Below are 23346 nucleotides of genomic sequence, written 5' to 3'. Positions count from 1 at the left end.
CCATTTTAGCCAAGTGATTTAAACACAGGGGCGCCGGAGCCTGGATTCGGTTTTTCCACATTTCCTTGGTGGCGATGGTGAATCCTGGTGCCTCCAGCCCAGGCTGATTCCGGTCTGAGACCCCTGAGAACAGAAAAGTTTTACCTTTGTCTGATCTAGGGGTCCTCAAACTACAGCCCGTGGGCCACATGTGGCCCGCCAGGTGTTTTGCCGCAGCTGCCTGTCTTACTTAGCAGCCGACTCGTCCAGTGTGCATAGGAATTTATTCATAGTGTTTTTTATTTTAAACTATAGTCCGGCCCTCCAAAAGTCTGAGGGACAGTGAACTGGCCCCCTGTTTTAAAAGTTTGAGGACCCCTGGCACTGATCTGATTGAAAGGCTGAGTTAGTGTTTCTTTAAGGAGCGGCCTTTCTAGCTTTAAGTACTGCCACTGGAGTGGAGGGGGGAGGACACCTCTGTCCCATTCACTGCGGTGCAGCTGGTTTCTCCCCTGATGTAATGGAGGCCCTCTGTTTGCTGGCGAGAGGTTGTGCAGATGCGATCCAGCCACATGACACAATGACAGAAGGCTCTGGAGCCATGCAGGGTCCAAAGGTAGATTGGACCATAGTGATTCAGGCCGAGGAAGGAAGGCCTTACTGGAGGGAGAACATGGTCAAAGGTAGAGAGCCATGTGAAGTAAGTGTGAGGAAGGTTAAGCCTCCTAGGGTCCTATCTAGGCAGGAAAAAGAGCAGCTGGAGTGGCGGTCATTGTTAACTGCACTCGAGTTGGTTCCGACACTGACTTGCATCCTGGTAATCCTACGCACAGTGGAAGGAAACACTGCCTGATCCTGCACCAACCGTTCATGGGACCAGTTGCAAATCAGACTGCTGGGATCTACAGGGTTTTCGTAGGCTGCGTTTTGGGGAAGCAAGTCACCAGGTCTCTTTCTAGTCGATGTTAGTCTGGAAGCTCCTCTGAGACCTGTTCAGGGCCATAGCAACATGCAAGTTTCCACGGACTATTGAGGTGCCTGTCCCTGAGGCACCTTGGCTGGGCACTGAGCCTGGCTCCCACAGAGAAGGTGAGAGTTCCAGTGCTGAACAGAATGGTGCCCTAAATGGAGTGGAGTACAGGGTTAATGGTGGAGAGTCCCATGGTACCCCCCCTCAGCACCTTTCCAGGATCCTTGATGTCTAACTCTCTGAGCAGCTTTGTCACTGTATCTTCCACAGAGTTCTCTCAAGTATTCTCTCAGCCTCCAGAGAATACTCTTTAGACCGGTATTCTTCATTTGAGGAGAGTCATGTTCTTAAGGCTGAGGACTGTGGACTATTTGTCAGGTTAGCACAGAAAATGTTTTTCAATAAATGGATGTTGGATTAGTTACTATGAGGACATAGCTGGAGTGGAGGTTGAATAACTAGGGTGGTTATTGAATGAAATATACTTATACGTGTCAGGTAATCTAACAAATTCTATTTCCAGTAGACTAGGGAGGTATTTAGGACTTCCAATGCCTTAACCATTGATCTACATATTCCACATGTTTACTGAAAGTCTACTCTGTTCCTTTTTTCATTGTAAAGAATGATTTCAATTATGTTGATGACTTATAACATAAAAGCAAAGCACCGTCTTCTTGCAGGAGCAATGTTTTATTAGGTGAGGTTAGCCTCTTTAAACATTTGTTGCATCAATTCTGGGTGAACCAGGATGGTCTCTTTCTGTCCCATTCAATGATCCTCTTGCGCTGGTCTTGTTCTCTCAGCGTCTCCGTTCACCCAGCAGAGTACGGAACCATTGGGTCTACAGTAGGAGTCTTAAAAGGACCTCCTTGCGCTTTCCCTATCTGTCTTTTGATTTCTGCTGTCTCCTTGCGCACCTTCTCATAGCAATAGCCACAAAGGACATGCTTCTGTTTCAGGTGTCCACATTCAGGACACACGTCTATATTATTGTTCACTTTCAGAAGCTTCTGAGAGTTTCTTTCCCGACATCCGTTACTTCAATAGAGCGCCTCTAGAGCGCCTATGTTCAGGAGCTACCGTCCCAAAGATACAAGAGGCTAGAAATGTCCTTACTTCCACTGTAACCATTTGCTGGTTCTGCAACTACTGCTGGACTCTGGATGGCTAATGCTGGTGCCAAAGGAGAGCCGGGAACGACTGGTCCGCTCCGCAGGAGGTTCCACCACTACAACCGCTCCCAACAGGTCTCACAGGAGTCCCCGTGCTGCTGGCCCTGGAGCAACGACCAAAACCAGCGTGGCCGACGCCACTTTCCCAGCTCTATATCAAACATTGTTACAGGTCCTTAGGATACAACGGTGACAAAAACAGACAATGTCGCTGGTCGCATGGCGTTCATATTCTAGTGGGAGAGAGAGACCGGCGAGGCTTGCTACATCATGGGGGAGCCACGAAGAAGGAGCCAGGAAGAAATAGAAAACCTTTGTAGTCAGGTTGATTTGGACCCGTGTTGGCCTCTGGACCTCATGTGTGTCACAGAACTGCCCCGTGTGGTTTCTTTGGCTATAATCTTTGTTTGTTTTTCCTTTGACTAACATCTTTACAGAATTAGATTGCCAGACCTTTCTTCCTCCAAGCCCCTGGAGGTGTGAGCCCCCACCGTTTAGGTTAGTAGGCCAGTGCCAACTGTTTGCATCACTCAGGCTGTTAGGGTAAGGCACTAAAATTCAAAGTCCCTCTTTTGTCGCCCCTGCAGTTTCTCTCTTGATTTGACAACATGTTTATATTTGCTATTCAAGGTCATCCTGCAAAAAATGAACCCTTTAAAATGGTCAGCATGAATTTCTCATCCTTTTTGACCCATAACCTGTGCAATGCTGGTGGTAAAAGCAGATACAAGAGCATTCAAGTTCTATACATCATCACAAATGCATCATTTGTGTGTCTCGGATCATCTGTGCATGTGCACTTGGCTATTCACGGACAGTGGAACTGCGGCACAGGGCTAATTCCATTATTTTTATTTTACTTCACACACACACACACACACACACACTCACACACACACACACTCACACACACACACTCACACACACACACTCACACACACTCACACACACACACACACACACTCACACACACACTCACACACACACACTCACACACTCACACATACACACACTCACACACACTGCCAACGCACCACCTTTGGCTCATTGATAAGTGTGTTAGTCTGGGTAGACTAGAGAAACAAATCCACAGAAACTCTATGTATATAAGAGAGAGTTTTATATAAAGGGTAAGTGTATATTCAGAAAGTGCACCCAAGCCCATAGTCTAACATAAGCCCATATGTCTGATACTGATCTACAAAGTCCTCTTCAATCTCACAAAACACACCCAATGATGCTGAGAGCAGGAGGAAAGCCAAATCAGTAAGCAGGTAAGCATCTCAGCACTGGCAGGGGTCTCCACACGGCTGCCCCAGCACCCAGGACTGCATCAGGGTAGGTCCATGTGGCTTCTCCTTGAGGATGTCTCACAGGAAGTGAGGCTTGCCAGCTGAAGCAGGGAACTGACTAAGGCAGCTGCACCCTGGTCCGACCATCAGAGAGCAACAGACCCAAGAACTAGAAAGATGAGGCTCACTGAGCCATTTATCCCTCTGCCCTTCAATTCATCCCACATGTGTTTATCGGCCAGGTTGGCACAGTAAACCTGAACTATGTCAGTAAGGAAGGAAGGACTGAAAGGAAAAGAAGCTACGGACTGCTTTCTGTCCCTTCGTTACTCATGCTTGTCATTGTAAGAGTCAATGTGCGCATGCATGTGTGTGTGCATTCATGCGTGTGTGTACATACATACACTCACAGGGACACTGACATACATCAGAAGCCACATCAGAAAGTACTTCAAATGTGGGGGGGGGGCAATGGAATTCTGAGAGGCATGAGCAGCCAAGGAACCCTGTGACATCCTTTCTGAGATGTGTTGCTTCACTGCGCTATTTAAGAATTAGGTTGGAATGTGTCTTCCTGGGAGGGCTGTATATTAAAAAACCGTCCAAAGAAACCCCATGGCATCGACCCTCCAAGACAAGGTGGAGCTGCTCCCTTACGGACAACTTTCTCCCGAGTCTACTTAAAACAATCCACAAAGCTTGAACTCGCCACTGGGTCTTTTTCATTAGACGTTGCCGTTAAGAGACGGGAGGAACGCTGACAAACTTGCAGGCATTTGTCAGAGTAGCTGAGACCCAGGGTGTATGTCCCCTGCATGGCTCACCATATTGCAGTGGTTCTCAACTTTAATATAGTTCCTCATGTGGTGGTGACCCCCCCTCCAACCATAAAATTGTTTTTGTTGCTACTTCATAGCTGTCATTTTGCTACTGTTATGAATCGGGCGACCGCTGTGAAAGTGGTCACGACCCACAGGTTGAGAGCCACTGCCACATAGGAATGATAAGATTTCTGATGAACGATACGATGTGTGTTTGCTTTGGCGGTGTGGTTGTTGGGGGTGATGTGGGAACATGTGTGCTGACTGCGTGGGTGGTGAGCGTGTGTTGTGTCTGGGTAATGTTCAGATGAGGTTTGTGTGCAGTATGCACAGCACGTATGTGTGCTATTTGCAGCACATGTGTTCTGTGTCTGTGTGATTTGTACACAGGCTTTGCGGTGTGTTGGTCTGTGTGTGCAATGCGAAATGAATATGACTAAGTTTTCTTACGACCCTTTCCTCTGGGCTGGACCGCTCATAGCCTTTGCTTTCTTCCCCTCTTGTGTCCTGATTCACAACAAAGACTCAGTGGTTGGCATCTGAGTCAAGTGTTCCCTGGGGCTTTGTTCTCCCCACCACGTCCCCCGCCTTCCTGTAAATCCATTTTATGTGTTGGAGTTAGAAGATGACATCTTGTTACATCATGTTAGACAGCACCATAATTTTTTCCAGCAAACCATTTCCAATCTGGCTAAGCGGACAGAACTGAACAATGACAGACAACCCGGCAGCGGAGCCTTGTCTTCGAATCAGAGGTCGAAGAGTTGGCTTAAGGCTTAACTCCTTCCTTGGCTTAGAGACACAGAAAGGCAGTTCCAGCGCCCAGCCTTTCCACGTGGTCTCCTGGACATGGGGTGCTGCGGCAGGCAGGTGGAGGGGCTCCATACAGGGCAAGGTTGATACTGTGTCTGAGGTCCTTCCCATACAGTACACAGGCCAGGCCCATCTTCGGCTTCCCAGCTGCAGCTGCTATTTATAGTCCAGAGCGTTTGCCATTCTGCCTGTGACCCTCCTGGTCAGCGCGAGGCCTGTATTTAAAGAGAGCTGTGCCACGCTTGAGTTCATTCCACCCCCGCTGCGGCTTCCCTTTCAGCAGTCTGTGTTCTGAAACCCAGTGAGGAGGGCTCCCCATGCCGCCCTCCCCCCCCCCCCCGCCCCGCTGCCACAGCCTGGTAGGTCAGGCCTCAGCCCGGGTGTCTGAGCCCCGTCAGGCCCGCTGTGTATCTACACGTTCATCCTGCAATGCTCTGAGAAACAGCCTGGAATCCCATGTGGTGCTGTGGATCGGAGACCTGCTGCTGTTGGGGGATTTGCCTGAGAGCTCCTTCCCTAACCAGTTGCCCTGGAGTTAGCACCCATGCCTGGCGACTGCACTGAGGGTCCGAGTCGAGCTGTCTCCCTGAGGTTTCCATGGCTGATTTTACAGGAGAGTTCCAGGCCTTTCCTCCGCCTCTGAGGTGTCTCTCAGCGAGCCTGGACCCCCAACCTTTCAGGAAACAGCACAGCACAGGAATAATTCATGCCACCCAGGGACAGTACTCCTTCTAAAGGCAGTATCTCATCACGCAGCCATCAGCACACGACCTGCATCACCTAGTTGTTAAATGCCTTCAGTTGTCTCTGTCTCAAAGCGACCCTGTGTACCACAGAGAAACACACATCGCCTGGCACCCCCCACCCTCACACTCACTATTAACAGGCCACTGTGCCAATCTATCTTCACGGTGGCTGATCTGTCCTGGGGAGAAAGACTGGGTTTTCTACTCTCATAATGCGTTACAGTCTTGGAAACTCACAGGGGGCAATTTCACCTTCTGCTATAGGGCGCCATGAGTCAGCCTTGACTCCATGGCAGTAAGTTTGTTTTTTCGGTTTTGATCTCTCCTAACAATACCTCCAAATCACAAGAGATAAAGTCTTGTAAGAACACAGGACTCAGAGCCAGATGATGCTAGTTTGAGCCCCACTCAAGCTCCCCCCCCCATGCTGGCTGACCTTGGGGAAGGCCGTGAAGCCCTGATGACACACAAAGAGAGTACCTGTCTCCTTGGGCACTGTGGATCCTGCATCCGTCAAAGTAGCCTAGAAGCTTCCCGACTCACAGTCCATGACTTCAACTTCTCACATCTTTCAAAAAAATGTAGTAGAAAGGAAGACAGGAAGAAATCAATGTGCTTTAGAGATAATAGTAATAAAAAATTCCTAGTTGTGACCCGATCTGCCGGCAAACAGAGGTATGAAATATTTTTAAAATAAATCATTTTATTGGGGCTTCTTATAGCTCATAACATTCCATACATCGATTGTATCAAGCACATTTGTACATATATTGCCACCATCCTTTTCTAAACATTTGCTTTCTGTTTGTATCAGCTCCTCTTCTCCCCACACCCCTTGAAATAATTTTTTAATGAAAGACATTCCACATCTAAATTTAGCGGGTATTCATAGTAAATGAAGTACAAGTTAATAAAAATGTATTGGATATATTTGATATGCCAACTGATATAGCCAGTAATAAAGATACAAAGGAAAATAAACAGATAATAATTAAAACGGGAGGCTTTGTGACAAAAATGAACAAACCCAAAAAGCAAACTCATTGTCATGGAGTCAACACTGACTCATAGCAACCCTATGTTAGGTACCTGCAAGTCAGTTCCTATCCAGAACGACCCTGCGCACAGCAGACCAAAACACTGCCCGGTCCTGCACATCCGCACAGCTGTTCCTATTCTTGAGCCCATTGCTACAGCCACAAGGTCAGCCCATCTCCTGGAGGGCCTTCCTCTTCTTAGCTGACCCTCTGCTTTATAAAACATGATGACCTTCTCCCGGGACTGGTCTCTCCCGACAACACAGACAAAGTATGTAAGATGAAATCACACCATCTTTGCCTCTAAGGAGAACTCTGGCAGTACATCTAAGACAGACTTGCTTGTCCTTTTGGCAGTCCATGGTACTTTCAATATCCTTCTCCAGCACCACAATGCAAATCCTCTGCGGTCTTCTTTATTCCATGTTCAACCTTCATATACATATAAGGTGATTGAAAAGGCCATGGCTTGGATCAGGCACAACTTAATCCTCAAAGGAATACCCTTGCTTTTCAATACTTTAAAGAGATCTTGTGCAGCAGATTTACCTAATGTAATAGGTCTTTTGATCTCTTGAAGTTGATAAGGATTTTGTCTTACTTGAATCCATAATCAATACCCATGGAAGCAGCAGTCAAGATCGACCCTATAGGGCAGAGGAAAACTGCCCCTGTGAGTTTTTGAGCCTGTAACTTTTTAAATAGTTTTATTAGGGGCTCATACAACTCTTATCACAATCCATACATACATCAATTGTGTAAAGCATATTTGTACATTCATTGCCCTCATCATTCTCAAAACATTTGCTCTCCACCTAAGCCCCTAGCATCAGCTCCTCATTTCCCCCCCTCCCCGCTCCCCGCTCCCTCTTGAACGCTTGACAATTTATAAATTATTATTTTGTCATATCTTTCCCTGCCTGACGTCTCCCTTCACCCACTTTTCTGTTGTCCGTCCCCCAGGGAGGAGGTCGCATGTAGATCCTTGTAATCAGTTCCCCCTTTCCAACCCACTCTCCCTCTACGCTTCCAGTATCACCCCTCACACCACTGGTCCTGAAGGGATCATCCTCCCTGGATTCCCTGTGCTTCCAGTTCCCATCTGTATCAGTGTACACCCTCTGGTCTAGCCAGACTTGCAAGGTAGAATTCAGATCATGATAGTGGGGGTTGGGGAGTGGTGGTGGAAGCCTTTAGGAACCAGAGGAAAGTTATATTTTTCATTGTTGCTACATCACACCCTGACTGGCTCATCTCCTCCCTGAGACCCTTCTGTAAGGCCATGTCCAGTGGCCTACAAACGGGCTTTGGGTCTCCACTCCACACTCCCCCACCCCTTCACTGTGGTAAGATTTTTTTTTCTGATGATGCCTGGTACCTGATCCTTTCGACACCTAGTGATGCATAGGCTGGTGTGCTTCTTCCATGTGGGCTTTGTTGCTTCTGAGCTAGATGGCCGCTTGTTTACCTTCAAGTCTTTCAGACCCCAGATGCTTTATCTTTTGATAGCCGGTTACCATCAGCTTTCTTTGCCACATTTGTCTATGCAAGCCTGTAACTCTTTACGGGAGTCACAAGCCTCACCATTCTGCAGTAGAGCTGCTAGTGGATTTGTTGGCAGGCCAATGTGTTATCAATACACTATCACGGCTGCTCACCAAAATGGAAATACAGATCAATATAGCAGAAAAGAGAATCTGGAACTCAATCTAGATATGTAGATTTAGGAAATGATAAATAAGAAGGGAAGAAATGACGTGTTTAATAAATACCACAGATACTTAGTATGGGTATCACTGGTTATAAAGTTAAGAATGATTTCTTTACAATACTTTATATCTTAAAGGAACTCAAAAAAAAAAAAAGGAACTCCAGCCAGGCTGGGAGTTATATATACATAGAAAAATGATAAGATAAAGCTATCAGAAAATCAGCACAGAGCTTTTGCCAGATCAGAGAGAAGGTTCTCAGTTTTGAAGCAACAGAATAAATGACCAAGATTGACAGGCACAAATAAAAGCTTCAAGAGCTTTCAGATAATGAAAAAACAGTAAATCTAATATAAAATGCCAACCAAGGGCTGGAGAAATGTTTTTCATATCAATGCTAGCAAGAGTATATAGTGCTACTTTATATATTACTCACTCAACAAAATAAAATGAAACATTAAGATCTCAATAGGCAAATGAAAAATATGTCATTTCCAAATAAGACACTATAGATTGCTTATAAATGTAAGGGGTGGGGGAGCTCATCTTTATAATTAAATAGACAAAGATTTATGCTACACTGAAGCTTCATGTTACATTGTTGAATAGGAGAAGGGAGAGTAAAATGTAGGCAGTTGGTGCTGAGCCTGGAGAGTCATCCATTATGGGTGACAGAGGAAATTGTTATTATCCATCTGGAAAATAATATGACAATGCATAGAAAACCCCATCCAAGTATTCACACCCTTTGAGCTAGGTATTATTCTCCTAGGGATTTATCCTAAATAAAGACATCCACAACAACAAAAAAAACTATATGCTTGACGTGATTAAGCATTTTGTATGGTATAGTAACCCAAATCGGTGATTTCCCTGACCTAACTCGTTGGGTCTCGGAACACGCCCGGAGGCTCAAGATGCCCCTGACCTTCTCTGCTCTCCCTTCCCTCCTGGGAGTTCTTTCCCTGCCTCAATAAAGCCTTTCTCAACTTCAAAAAAAAAAAAACCCAAATCAATACTACGTGGTCAACGAAAGAACACAGGAGAGGACTCCCCATTGTCATCCAGGGGATTCCTACTCATCCTGACCCAACAAAACAGAGAACAGCTGCTCCTTGGGGGGTCTGAACCGGAAACTCTTTATGGGAGCAGACAGCCTAGGCTTTCCTCCTTGATGAGGCTGGGCTTGCAGTGTTGAGCTGGCAGTTTGCAGCCACGTGCGTGAAGTGCTTAGGTAATGGAGCATTTTAGCCAGTGCACCATTTAGCCAGGGCTCCTACTTCATATCCGCTGGGATGTCTATAGTAACGATCAAGGCAGAAAATAATAAATGTTGGTGAAGCTATGAAGAGAGTGGAACCCTTTACATTGCTACTGGTAATGTAAACTGGGGAAACAGTTGGGAAGTGAGTGGAAAAGTTAACCCTAGAGTTGCCATAGTGTTGTTGTTAGGTACCGTCGCGTCTGTTCTGGCACTTAGGGACCTTCTACACAACCGAATAAAATTCTGTCGGGTCCTGCGCCATCCTCCCAATTGTTCCAATGCCTGAGCCCATTGTTGCAGCCACTGAGTCAATCCATCTCTTAAAGGGCCTTCCTCTTTTTCACCGCCCCTCTGCTTTACCAAGCACGATGTCCTCTAGGAACTGGCCTCTCCTGATAATACGTCAAAAGTATGTAAGATGAAGTTTTGCTATTTTTGCCTGTAAGGAGCGCCCTGACTTTACTTCTTCCAAGACAAATTTGTTTGTTCCTTTCTGCAGTTCAAGGTACTTTCAGTATTCTTCTCCAGCACCACAATTCAAATGCATCAATTCTTCTTGGGTCTTCCTTATTCAACGTCCAATTTTCACATGCATATGAGCCAATGATAAATACCATGGTTTGGGTCGGATGAGTTATCATATGACCTAGCAACTCCACTCCTGTTTCTGTGAGAGGGCTTTAAAAAGTCTGTAAAAGAATGGAATGAAAGATATTGACTTTTTCCCCACAAACTTTTTGAAACCCCCTTGTATAACTGAGAGAGATGTTTACCTAAAATCTTGAATGCAAATAATCTTAGCGACACTATTCATAAGAACCAAAAAGTAGGAACTCCAGTGTCCATTGACCTATGAGTGAATAAACAAAAACTGGCCTATCCATACAATAAAATGTTGTTGTTGTTGTTAGGTGCTATTGAGTAGGCTCCAACCCATAGCGACCCTGTGTATCAAAGAATGCAACACTGCCTGGTCTTGCACTGTCCGTAAAATTGTTGTTATGTTTGAGCTCATTGTTGTCACCGCCATGTCAATCCATCTCATCAAGGATCTTCCTCTTTTTCCCTGCCCTTCTACTGTACCAAGCATCATGTCCTTTCCCAGGGACTGGTTTCTCCTGATCATGTGTTCAAAGGACGTGAGACACAATCTTGCCGCCCTTGCTTTGAAGAGGCATTCTGCCTGTACTTCTTCCAAGTACAGATCTGTTGTTCTTTCGGAAGTTCTTGGTACTTTTGACATCCTTCGCCGGCACCATAATTCAAGTGCTTCTCTGCTTCTTCAGTTTTCCTTAGACTGTGTCTAATGTTTGCGTGCTTACGGAGCGTATGCAGTACTGACATGTGCTGAAGCATGGACAACCCTTAAACGGTGTGTTCAGTCAAAAGCTAGACATACATGGCAACATACATGAAGTGTCCAACAGAATGGTGGTGGTTCCCAGGGGCTGCAGGAGGGGTGAAGGGACAGTGAGTGCTTAATGAGTTTGAGGTTTCTTTGGGGGGTAATGACAATGTTCTGAATTAGACAGTGGTGATGACAGCACCACAGATGTGACAACACAACATATCAGATGCTATTGAATTGTCTGTTAGTTGGTTGTACTGTGGTGGCTTGTGTGTTGCTGGAAGTTCTGTCGCCGGCATTTCAAGTGCAAGTGGGATTACCCCAAGCACACAGGATTTAGCAGAGCCTTCAGACTAAGGACAGATTATGAAGAAGGGGTAGGCTTGTCTACCTTTGAGAAATTAGCCACTGAAAATGTTATGGACAGAATCAAAACACGGTCAGACACTGAGAACCTCATGAAAAGAAGCACAGTATTGGCGGAGATAGTGGCAGAAAATGAGCCCCATGGACTGGAAGGGATCCAAGTCTGACTGAGGAGGAGCTTCCTGCTCAAAGCAGAATCGATCATAGCACCGTGCACGGAGGAAACAAAGCCCGTGAGAGTGATGCATTCTGGACCATCATTTGCGGACGGGGCACCACTCACACTGAGAAAGAACAGCTACGGACGTCAGTTCAGAACTGGAACTTGAAATATGAATCTAGGAAATTTGTTGGTTATAATAAGTGCGAGGGGACACATAAAAATCGACAACTTAGTGAGCTGAAATGGACTTTTTGAATCAGAAAATCACATGGTTTACTATGCTGAGAGTGACAGGTTCAAGACAAATGGTGTCGCCTTCATCATCAAAGAGGGCATTTTATGATCTATCTGGAAGTATAATTCAGTCTGTTATATGACCACGTCTATCTGCATACAAGGAAATCCAATTTAAACAACTATTTTTTAAAATTTATTCACCAACCACCAAAGCTAGTGATGAAGAAGTTGAAGGATTCTACCAACTTCTTCAGTCTGAAATTGATGAAACATGCACTGATAATTATTGGCAATTAGATTCAAAAGGTGTAAGCAAAGAGAAAGGGAGACTGTGTGGACCATAATGAATCACGGATAACCTTGAGAAGAATGGGAATTCCAGAACACTTCATTGTGTCATTCGGAATTTGCACATAGATCAAGAGGCAGTTGTGTGAGCAGAAGAAGGGACTAGAGCATGGTTTAAATCAGGAAAGGCGTGTATCAGGGTGGTATCCTCTCACCATACTTGTTCAATCTGTGTGCTGAACAAACAGTCAGAGAAGCTGGCTTAGACGAAGACCATGGCATGGAGATTGGAGGAAGGCTTCTTAACAGCTTGAGACAAGCAGATGACCCAACCTTGCTTGCTGGAACTGAGGAGGACTTGAAGCCCTTGCTGATGAAGATCAAGGATTGTATTCTTCAATATGGACTACAGCTCAATGTCAGGAAAATCAAAATCCTCGCGACTGGACTAATAGGTAACCATGATAAATGGAGAAAAGGTTGAGGTTGTCAAGGATTTTGTTTTGTTTGGCTCCACAATCAATGCTCATGGAAGCCGCAGTCAGGAGCTCAAATGATGGGTTGCACCGGGTAGATCTGCCTGAGACCTCAAGAGAATTGAGGAGCGAGGATGAAACTTTGAGGACTAAGGTGCGCCTGACCCACGTCATGGCGTTTTTGATTGCCTCGTATACCATAGGCAAGTTGGACACTGAATAAAGAAGATCGAAGAAGGATGGATGCATTTGAATTATGCTGCTGGTGATGAAGATTGAAAGGACCACGGACTGGCAAAAGAGCAACCAAGGCTATCTTGGAAGAAGTACTGCCAGAATGCTCCTTAAAGGCAGGCAATAATGGCGAGACTTCACCTTCCATACTTTGGACATGTCAGGAGAGACCATGTTGTCATGCTTGGTAGAGAAGTGAGAAGGGGAAGACCTTCAACAAGTTAGACGGACCCAGTGGCTGCATCGATGGGCCAAACACAAGAACAGTTGTGTGGACAGCGCAGGACCCAGCAGTGTTTCGTTCAGTCCTAGAGAGGGTCGCTAAGAATCAGAACAGATTCGATGGCACCTAGCAACAATATCAACAGAATTGTATACCCTGGAATGGTTAAAATGGTGACTCTTTTATGTCAAAGGTAAAATAAGATCAAAGAAGCAAGAGAATTTCTTATGCTTCATTGCATGCGACTTAAGCTAGCTAGGATCGCACTATGAATGCCAATGTGATTTGGTTCCACAAGCACCTTTGATGTTCCGCTGGAGGCCGGGAGTGAGTGAGACAATAAACACAGAAGATACCGACTCATACCCTATTGGAGAAGGCCGACGGGTCACTTACTCAGGACAATAGAAGCCAGAAGCTAATGAAGAGAAGTGCTTCTGTTGGAATTCAGGGAAAGTGGGGTTTTATTCTGACTGAAGGAATACATAAGGCTTTGCAGAGAAGGAAACTTTTGAATTGGGCTCTGAGGGATGACGAGGAGTTTGACAAGAGCCCTGGGGCGGAGCGGACACTTGAGAGCGGGCACTCACAGTTGTACTCTGAAGCCTGTGAGGTCAACAGGAGTTGGAATGGGCTCCAGGCCAATTGGTTTACTGGTTATTGTAGGGGTTTCGCGGGTGAAGGTGTTGAAGGCACTGCAGGCAGATGGGTCAGCTTGAGCAAAGACCTGGAAGTATTCAAAGCATCCAGAGACATTCACATTACTGGGTGGTATCGCTTGAATTATGGATTCTCTCTCCTTCTAGCTCTTCTGCCAGTGCTGTTTATTAAACGTCAAACCGCTTTCCAAATTGACCTTTATTTCGTGCCTTCTTTGTAGAAGTAGAGGAGCATGCGCCTTTGCCCTCGGGCCTCGGGTGCGATGGTTACGTTTACACGTCCTCTTGGCGAGGCAGTGATTCTCCCTGGTTTGGCAGCCATTAGGTAAACAGTCGTTGTCAGGAGCTAATGTTCCGTGGCTTTCATTTGGGATGGGAGCCCATTGCCTCAAGTGCCGGTAGGGCCACAGTTGCTCTTCTCAGAGGACCGTGGTGCTTAAGGAATTGCTCAGTGGGAGATGACAAGCAGTGAGCATTCTAGAAGAAAGGTACACATTCAGGATGGAGCCCAGGACACCCCACACCTTCCTGAAGAAAGCAGACGGTGGTCGATGACTCCAGAGAGGAGATGACTGACATTTGCTTCTGCCTAGAGGCACTAGGTGGAAGTCTGTCTCATGGTCCCTCCTGTGCCTGAACAGGCCATTCCCTGAAGCCAGGATGAATCCGTCTGCACCAGAGAGCCAGCTTGATGAGCTAGTCAGGGTGCTCAAGCCTTGGATGCTTGGGGCCAATCAGGACAGGGAGCCATCTGGCGCCAGGCAGCTCTGCGCAGGATGCTTTCTTTCCTACCCAAGAGTGGGTCTTGTTAGCAAATGAGGCCGTGTGCCTGCCTGGACCTGGGCCTCCTGCCCTATCACCGCTGGGTACAGAGGGGAGGACCAGACACGTTGTAAATATGTGCTCCACAGATCCAGATCAAAAGAAACATGGGCTTAACACTGCCTTCTTCTGGAACCAGTTGGTCATTTCTTTTCTTTTTTTTTTTGCAAACCAAAGACAAGTTCACTTGCAGTCTGCCGTCTCTCATTCTCTGAGCGACAAAGGCTCTGGCAGTGGGGACCAGGACCAGATGTGCTGTGGAGGGGTGAGTCTGTACTGGTCGAGGGTGTGGAGGGAGGGGGTGGGTCAAGCGGGCCTGAATCTCATTAATTGGAGGGGTCAGGGGGGTTAGTGACAGTGGCAAGGAACAGCTTTTTCCAGCCGCTTGCAGGCTGAGATTTGCACTGCATAATCTGAATGCTTTTTATCTGTTTCTGAAAATAGACAGGAATTTTTTCCACTGGCTGCTCCAATCTGGCTGTGGAGACGTGAGGGAGGATTGCAGGAAGACAGTTGTATGTAGTCCAGGAAGTACATTCTGTGGCCCCCCCAACCCCTCCACCAGATCCACCCCTATCTAAACCCTTCCCCATGGTGATTCTCTGAAGCCACGTTATTTGAATGCCTCTTGAAGTCCGTAGTCAAAAACGCTCGAAATACATTCCACTTTGAAGCTGGTAAGCGTCTGCGATATTGAGCCACTGGTACTTACTTCTCCCTAACTGTGTCGGACAACGGGCCTTTGGGAGGTCACGAGTCCCTGCCCGATACACTGGGTCCCTGAGTCTGTACTGAGGGACACACATGAGAAATGCAAATGGCAGAGAAAGAGGCAAACTGCGTGATGACAAAGGACGCACGAGGCCTCGTCCCAGTTCCACAACACCGAATTTTCCACCTTCGCTCTGGTGTAAGACAACAGAGAAGCATCACAAATTATACTCCTTCAGCGCAAAGAGCTTTGGGGAGGTGGACTCTGGATTAAATCATGTCTCAGCAGCTGGTCCCTCTCGGCTGAGATCAAAAGGATCTTGAACCTTTCAAGGGGAATTGCTGTCAAGCAAGCAGCAGGGGAATCTCGAATATTATTTACATAGCTTGTCCCTTTCCCAATTATGTATCGGTTTCTTCTTGTTACAAGCCCATCTTATAAATGGAAACCAAAGCACAGAATAAAAGAAAACAATCAGGGGGGGGGGTGAGGGGGAAGGCTGTCATGTTGAGAGTCAGAAGTGCAACTAGAAATAAGACAGCACCATTTCATCTGCAGGGTCGGTTGCTCTGAGACTGTCCCTGCCCGAAGCCTTATTCATTGCCATTGACCAGTTGTTTTGTTTGTTTCCCGGATGGCTATCACAAAGTACTGCCCACTGGATGGCTTCCCCAAATAGAAAAGGACTGTCTCCTAGGTCAGGAGAGCAGACCTAATGAACACACCAGGCTGTGCATCCTCCTTCCAAAGTCCCAAGGGGAAGGTCTGGTCTTGCCCCTCGCGGTCTGATAGCCTATAGCTGCATCTTCCTATCTGCCCTCCCACCATGGATCTCAATATACCTCCTCTCTTCTTTGACAACTACACACAGATTGGCTTTGAATCTGCCCTCCTCCAGGATGACCTAGTGTCCACTGAGCTCTGGGAAGGCCCTACTTCTACACAAGGCCGTATTTACAAGTACCAGAATTTCAGCTTATTTCACATCTTTTGGAGGCACACAATCCAATCCATAAAACTTTCCTAGAAACACATCAATTTCATTTATTTTACCACCCCCAATTTCTTGGGTCCAGAAAAAAACAAACCAGACTTGTAACATTGGGGAGCTTATTTGTAAGGTGTCTCCAGTGTCAACTGGGTCAAAATGGACGCGAGAGGAGGATGTGTGCAGATGATGCTGGAACAGCTACCAATGTGCTGCAGCTCTGGGCTCCTTCGTGGCACTTATGATTGACTCAGGTAACCAAACAAGATACCAAACCCATCACCTCTAGGACAGGGTAGAATGGCTCCACAGGGTTTCCAAGACTGTAATCTTTACTGATCTCTCACACAGCAGCTGGTGAACGTGAACCACCAACTTTTGGATTAGTAGCCGAGTGCTTAACCACTGAGCCACCATGGCACTGCTCCCTCAGGTGCCAGGGAAGAGGATGTGTTAGTCCAGGGAGACTAGAGAAACAAATTCATAGACACTCATATGTGTATAAGAAAGAGCTTTATATACAAAAGCAATTGAATATTGAGAAAACATCCCAGCCAAGTCGAGATCAAGTCCATAAGTCTGATCTTAGCCCCATATGTCTAATACCAATCTATAAAGTAAGTGCTCTTCAGACTCACGCAACACATGCATTGATGCCAAATGCAGGAAGATCACAGGCCAGTGTGTGGAAAGCCTTGTGGATCCAGTGGCATTGTAAGCATCTCAGCGGTGGCAGGGGTCTCCACGTGGCACCTTCAGCTCCATGTGTCTTCTCCCCAGGAATGTCTCGCAGGGGGTGAGCATGTGTCCCACCTCCAGCTAGTTATTTATCTCCTTAATGCCTCCAGCTGAGGTCATCAAGCTGTGACCCGATTGACAGGCTAAACCCCACCCCTTCCCTCTTAAGTCTTTAATTGACACGATGATGTAACGACCACAGCGAAGGGAAAATGTGAACTCGTCGGTTCGTTACCTAAGACACCCCCTTCTTGTAGCACTCTCCTGTCCAAGGCTATGCCCAGAGTTACAATTTGTGGGCTCATTTCCTAAGTCTGCAGTGTCTGTGCCCCAGAGGATGCTGAGAGTCAGGTGACGTGTCTCTTGGTCAGCTCCAGGGGTGCACCCCTGGCACTGGGTGGTCCTGAGGAAGGTCCTTCACCCTGCATCCACCCACGTATACACTGTCTGCCTCCTCAGACCCTGTGAGCCATTGATCATTCAGGAGAAGAAAGAATGGGAAGGTCTTGAGATCAAAGGGAGAGGGACAAAGAGATGAAAGAGGCAGTGCCTGGGAAGGAGAGGAAAACCAGGCCTGAGAAGAACATCTGGGGGGGGGGCAAGATGAAGAGTAAGAGAGAAGGGGTCTTAGAGTTGGTTGCCTCAGCCTGTAACCCCACCAACCCCATGAAAACCCTGCCTAAAACGTCTGACCCTCCCAGGGATTTTTAAGCACTTTAAGGGAATTAACAAGCAGAATGCTGGTTGGTTTTGTTTGATTTCTCGGGTGGGAAAGACTACCTTGGTTCTTGGCTTCGCACGAGAAATAATTCACGCTGAAGCCTGGTTTGTGATCCAAGTAGGTTCTTATGAAGGACAGAAGAGGTTTCAGGTTTTAGTCACTGAACACAGGCAGCGTCATGGGACTGCACACCCACACATGGGGGCCTGAGGCCAGAGAGACCTCTGCCAGGCTGAGCAGAAAGCAGAGGCGCAGTCGAAGGGAAGGGCCGGTGGTCTCCAGGTTCTTGCCTTTAGGGCCTTCGCCTGGGAGGCATGGTCAACGGAACTGGTTGACCCCATTGGCTGAATTAATCTCACCTGGCCTAGTTTGGGCTAATCCAGGTGTACCACCCACCTACGTTACCGCACACCTGGCTCCGGCTTGAATTGGCGCATGCCCCTTAGGCTTCAATGGCTTTCAACCTCCTACCTTTAGGCACGGAGAGGAACAACCCCTATCCTGCTACCTAACAGTTTCACGTCCTTGGGAAAGAAGTGGGTTGACATCTGACTTACTCAACCCTACTCCCCTCCTAGCCCTCGCAGGCACACAGAAGCATTCAGATGACATCATCTGGTCATCCTGGTTAGAGATTGTGATTTGGTGGCACATGGAGTCTGATGCTTTATCAACACCATTCCTTCCCTTTTCCCAGCACAGCTCAAGGGAAGAAGCATTGTAATTTTTTATAATAAATATTTTTGGAGAAAGGGATATTGACATACAGGACTGAAAACCAACCAACCAGCCAGCCAACCGGGCATTGTTTTCTTTAATCCATCGAGAGGAAGTAAATGTGATAGAAAGCATATGGACTTCGGCATCGGGCAGATGAACGTTTGACTCTTTCTTCTGCATTTTGTGTCCTTGAGCAATTGATGATCTGTCCAGTGCTCAGTATTTGAGCAATAGCTATTAGCTATTACCATTCTGGAGAAGGACATTGTGCCTGGTGAAGTGGAGGGGCAGCAAAAGAGTGGAGGGTCCTCAATGAGATGGATGGACACAGTGGCTGCAACAATGGGCTCAAGTGTAGGGACCACTGTGAGGATGGCGCAGGACCGGGCAGTGTTTCCTTCTGCTGAGTATAGGGTTGCTATGGGCGGAACTCAATGGCACCTGACAACAACAGCAACAACAACAACAATTATTGTTCTACTCTCTTCTACCAGGAGCACGCAGACTAACTTCTCCAGGGCGAATTTCTTCCCCCAACAGTTTCATCTCCTCTTGTTCTATTTGTTTTGTGTTCTTTGGAAAGAACCATCAAGATAATTCGGCCCAATCCATTCCTTTTCTGAATCCAGCGGGTGGGGGGTGGGGGGTGGTTGACTTCAGGTCAAGATGGATGTGGATTGGAGGCCGAGCTGGGATGGGGGCCCTCAGCATCCCAGGGAATCCTGTTTCCTCTTCACCTGTCTGAGTATTTATACCACGGAGCCTTATAGTCCCCAGGCACAGCCAAATGCATTTCTTTCTTGCTACACTGCCACTGGGCAGTGCTGGATTATGATTATTCTGCAGAAGAAAAACAAAATACAGGCAAAAAGAAAGGAACCAGAGGGCTTCCTCTGTATTCCTCCCTCTTCCTCACCCCAGCCCCATCCCTTATCAAATTGTGTCAGAGGGCAGCAGAGAGACTTGTACAGATGTGTGGGTGGCTCCATCAACCTCCATATGAGCTTTTTCCCCTGCTTTCCTGGGAGGGGGCAGTGGCAGTGAGTAGTTGCCATGAGATAATTTGTCTAATAGCCTCGGCTTCTGGGAATCCATTTGATGACTCAGCCGGAAGTCGTCTGTGATGGTGAGAGTTTATGTCAATTTATACTTGTGTGACTTGGGAGTCAACCCAACCTACTCATCGGGCCACAGCCTGATGCTGCCTCCTTGGGGTATGGCCTTTTTCGCTCATGCTCTTTTGTCTTCCTGCTTGGGGAGGACTTAGATCTCCTGTCTGGGGTCAGTCGCCCATGTGTCCTGCCGAACCTGGAAGCTGTTGGTGTCCTGCCATGTTCCGGTAGTTCCTGGACCCACGGGACTGTGTGTGTGCAGCTGACCCCCTCCCAGCTTCTCACTTCACCTTTCTGCTTCATCCCCTGGCAGCTGTGTGAGTCTCAGACTCTCCAGCCAGCAGCAGACCCATGGACCTGAGTTGGATGGGACCAGGCCAATTTCTGGATATGAAATTTGTTCTTGATCTAGAAAGTTCTTTCTGATAATATATGAATGCCACCGGTTTTGCTTCTCTAGAATACACATTCTTACCACATTATCTGAACCTTCTGTGGCAGTCAGAACCCCCCCACCCCCCGGCCAGAAGATCAGGGCCAGTTGAGCTGTTCAGGGAAACGGAATCAGCTATGATGTCCGTAGAGACCCATGCAGGTTAAGCCCCATTTCCATAGACCTTGATGCAAGCCTTCTGGAAAGAGTAAAAAAGAGGTTAGCCTCGTGGCGAGCCACTTCTGCGGCTGCTTTAGTTGCTACCAGGTTGGGCCATTGATGCACCTTTTACTGGGCCAAGAAGTCACAGAGCTAGATGTCAGGAGGACTAGGGACGGAGGATGAAAGGAAGGCAGGAGGATATGGGATTGGAAAACTTGCCTGTGGCCGAGTTCAACCTCAGGCCTTCTTATCCCTCCCTTTGGGTGGAGAGAGGGCCCCAAATGGTTTGACATGAAGGTACATGCTGTTCGAAATCTTGGTAAGGCTTTGCCATTTAGAAAAATGGGTGTGTGGATACCGATCGGGGTAAGATTCATTCCCCAAATGCCTGTCCAGGGGCTTCCGGCTCACTGTGGTCGCTCAGTTGGCTCTCAAGGCTGTAAGGGCAAAGTCAAGGGCCGCCTGCCACGGGCTCACTGCCCGTCACCCCAGGGCGTGCCTGTGGGAAGTGAGCGAAGTCACATCACTGCAGGGGGGCAGGGTTTCCTGAACTGGGAGCTCCTTTCAGATCCAGGCACAAAGGCTTTCCCCTTTCTTCCCACTAACAATTCCCTAGGCTCAGTTTCCCTCTTCATGCTCACAGAGGGCACTACATCCAGGGCCTGCTGTTTGGGGGTGGGGCTCCTCTTCCCACCGAGCGCACACGCGCACACTCACCCACCGGCACGATTTCCACTCTTGACCGGCTCCATCAGCCCAGCCAGGGCCCGCGGAGCCCAGCGGCGGCGAGCTGGTGGACGCTCTAAAAATAACCGTGTCCGACGTGATGAATGAGAAGACATTTGCTCTCCTTTTCCTGCCTCCGCGTCGGGGCCTGAATCATGTTGGGAAGTGACATTCTGTTAACACCAGCACTTTTGTTTCCGACTGCTCGCTCACCATCCGGTGGGGGCCCTGGCCAGGACTGGCTTTCAATGTTTCAAGCTTCCCTGGGGGTCCATTCAATACCCCTAGCCACCTGAGACATGAAGGAAAGCTGTAGACAACGAGAAATGGAGAGAAGCGTCCTGTGCCTCCCCCGGGCAGGCAAAGGACAGCCGGGCTGCTGAGGCACAGGCTGGACCGATGTTGTCCCGGCCCAGCGGAGCAGACAGCCAGGCTGGGAAAGTCGCCAGAAGACAGGGACCAGCCTCAGCACAGCACAGGGCTCATGGGAGCCCCTCCATGAATGACCCTGGGAAGGAAAAGGACAGGGACCCAACGGATAATGGTCACCTATCTCCAGGCCAGGGGCCAATGGGGCAGAGGGTGCTGACACTGAGACTGGACAAGGGAGTGCATTGACCTCAGCTATGCAGGAGAAGCATTTGGGGAAATACCTGTGGAAACTTCCCAAAGTAAAGGCAATTCAAGGTCTCTTGATCACATTCTACATTCTGAGAGGCCAAGGACGCATGCCTATTCCTGCATCCCCTGAAAAGGGTGTCCAGAGTCCTGGTGGCACAGTGGTTAAAGCACTACAAATAATCACCAAATTGTAACAGTGGGCACAACAAAATTTGATTTGGCATGAGCAGTCAAGAGAAAGGAGATGTGGGAAACAGATTGACAAGGTGTCCAAGCAATGAGTCTGCAGAAAATCGGTGAACGATCAATCTTTTCAATAGACAAACTCCACAGCAACAGTAGCTTTTTCAAAAGTCTTTGTGAGAGGACTAGGTGGGCATCTGCTTCTGTAATGATTTGTGGCCTTCAAAGGCCTACGGGACAGTTGTATTCCGTACAATAAAGTAGCTCTGAGTTGGAAATGAATGGACGGCAGTGGGAGTTTGGAATAGTGTTTTCATGAGCAATCGTCACCTTGACTATGGTACACAACGGCCTGACCTGACACCAGTTGACAAACCTGGCGAATCCACCCCAGGTCATCAACAACAAGTCTTAATCACAGGACTCAGCTCAGAGTAGGTGCTGAGTCATTACTTTTTGGTTTGAACAGAAATAAATGGCATCCGGAGGGTCTAGTAAGTGATGACTGATTGGATATGGAATGACGGATATCATTGCTGAGATCAGATGGATCTTGGCTGAAAGCAGACCATGCCAGAAAGCAAATAGCAGAAAGATGCTTACCTGTGTTTCATTGACTTTGAAAAGACACTTGACGCTGTGGATCTTTCTGGATAACATTTTGAAGATTGGAAATTCCAGAGCAACGAACTCTGCTCATGCCGAACCTGCACCTAGATTAAGAGGCAGTTGTTCAAATAGAACGAGGAGCTATTGTGTGTTTTTGAGAGGTGTGCATCCGGGGGGTATCCTTTCACCACTCTTATTCAATGCACACGCTGAGTAAGAGGGACTGTGAGAAGAAGGCTTATTAATCACCTTTAATCACTGGGAGGAAGGCTTATTAATCACCTTTAATACACAGATGACACATCTTGCTTCCCGAACACCAAGAGGACTTGACACACTTGCTGATGAAGATCAAAGACTTCAACCTTCAGTGTGGATTACAACTTAATGTAAAGAAGACCCAAAATCCTCACAACGGGACCATTATGTAATATGACTATAATTGGAGACAAAAATTGAAGTTGTTAAGGATTTTATTTTACTTGGCTCCACAATCAATGCTCCTGGGAACAGTAGTCAGAAAATCAAACAATATATTGCATCGGGCAAATCTGTTGCAAAAGAACTCCTTACAGTGTTAATAGGTAAAAATAAAAAAAAACCGTATTAAGGATTAAGTTGTGCCGGACCCAAGCCATAGTATATTTCAATTGCCTCATAAGCTTCAGAAAGCTGGATAATAAATAAGACTGAAGAAAAATTGGTGCCTTTGAATTATGGTGCCGACGAAGGATATCGACTATACCATGGACTGCCAGAAGAACAAGTACGTTTGTGTTGGAAGGAGTATAGCCACAATGTCCCTCCGAGTCAGAGGAAGTGAGATTCCATCTCATGTACCTTGGACATGTCATCCAGAGGCACCAGCCTTTGGGGAAGGACATCATGTAGGGAAAGTAGAGGCGCAGTGAAAAAGAGGAAGACTCACAATGAGATGGATCGACGTAGTGGATACCACACTGTGTTCAAACTTAGGACCGGTTATGAGGATGGTGCTGA

At 47.3% G+C, this 23346-nt stretch overlaps 1 pseudogene; it reads right to left on the bottom strand.

The window, feature by feature from the left end:
* Nucleotides 1-1680: 1680 nt before the first annotated feature.
* On the bottom strand, nucleotides 1681-22398 carry LOC142431038 (large ribosomal subunit protein bL32m pseudogene; annotated as a pseudogene).
* Between the last annotated feature and the right edge of the window lie 948 nt (nucleotides 22399-23346).

This window comes from Tenrec ecaudatus, chromosome 17, assembly GCF_050624435.1.
Source record: "Tenrec ecaudatus isolate mTenEca1 chromosome 17, mTenEca1.hap1, whole genome shotgun sequence".
Classification (NCBI taxonomy): domain Eukaryota; kingdom Metazoa; phylum Chordata; class Mammalia; order Afrosoricida; family Tenrecidae; genus Tenrec; species Tenrec ecaudatus.
This window is presented reverse-complemented; position numbering and strand designations above follow the sequence as displayed.